Raw genomic sequence first — 1,130 nt, forward strand, 5'->3', positions numbered from 1 at the left:
TCTCCTCACAGGTTCGGCCATGGCGCTTATGTCAATGGCCTTGCACTCTCCTTTTGGATTCTCTTCTGTATTGCTTGGGAGAGTACTGGGAGGGATTTCAGTGATCCTTTTACTCAACTGGCCCACTTGTGCTTCCAGATTTCTAATGGAAGACCTTGTTTCATTCATGAAACTTACAGTGGCCTTAGATAGATCAGAGACTAGATTTGCTAAATTAGAAGCATTTTGTTCAGAGTTCTCTGTCTGTTGCTGAGTTGATGATGGAAAAGGTTTGCTATTGCTAAACCTGTTTCTTCCACCATTATTAAAGCCTTGTTGGGGCTTTTGATCCTTCCATGAGAAATTTGGATGATTTCTCCATGTTGAGTTATAGGTGTTTCCATAAGGTTCACCTAAATAATTTACCTCTGCTATTGCAGGGTTCTCAGGATCATAGGCTTCCTCTTCAGAAGATGCCTCTTGAGTACTGTTGGATGCAGCTTGCATTCCATGCAGACTCTGAGAAATCATATTGACTTGCTGAGTCAATATTTTGTTCTGAGCCAATATGGCATTCAGAGTATCAACCTCAAGAACTCCCTTCTTTATAGGCGTCCCATTGATTACAGGATTCCTTTCAGAAGTGTACATGAACTGGTTATTAGCAACCATGTCAATGAGTTCTTGAGCTTCTGCAGGCGTTTTCTTTAGGTGAATGGATCCACCTGCAGAAGTGTCCAGTGACATCTTTGATAGCTCAGATAAACCATCATAGAATATATCCAGGATGGTCCATTCTGAAAGCATGTCAGAAGGACACTTTTTGGTCAACTGTTTGTATCTTTCCCAAGCTTCATAGAGAGATTCACCTTCTTTCTGTCTGAAGGTTTGAACATCAGCTCTAAGCTTGCTCAGCTTTTGAGGAGGAAAGTACTTGGCTAAGAAAGCCGTGACCAGCTTATCCCAAGAGTTCAGGCTGTCTTTAGGTTGAGAATCCAACCATAATCTAGCTCTGTCTCTTACAGCAAAAGGGAAAAGCATGAGCCTGTAGACTTCAGGATCTACTCCATTAGTCTTAACAGTATCACATATCTGCAAGAATTCAGTTAAGAACTGAAAAGGATCTTCAGATGGAAGTCCATGAAACTTGC

The 1,130-nt window shown here is 41.5% G+C and overlaps 1 non-coding gene across 1 annotated transcript; it reads left to right on the forward strand.

Annotated features, from left to right (window-relative positions):
• Positions 1-780: 780 nt before the first annotated feature.
• Positions 781-888, forward strand: LOC148578806 (small nucleolar RNA R71). The gene has a single exon (XR_015904197.1). It is a non-coding gene; the product is annotated as a small nucleolar RNA R71 (small nucleolar RNA).
• Positions 889-1,130: the final 242 nt, after the last annotated feature.

The sequence above is a fragment of the Arachis ipaensis genome, chromosome B1 (assembly GCF_059453495.1).
Source record: "Arachis ipaensis isolate K30076 ecotype BB chromosome B1, ASM5945349v1, whole genome shotgun sequence".
Classification (NCBI taxonomy): domain Eukaryota; kingdom Viridiplantae; phylum Streptophyta; class Magnoliopsida; order Fabales; family Fabaceae; genus Arachis; species Arachis ipaensis.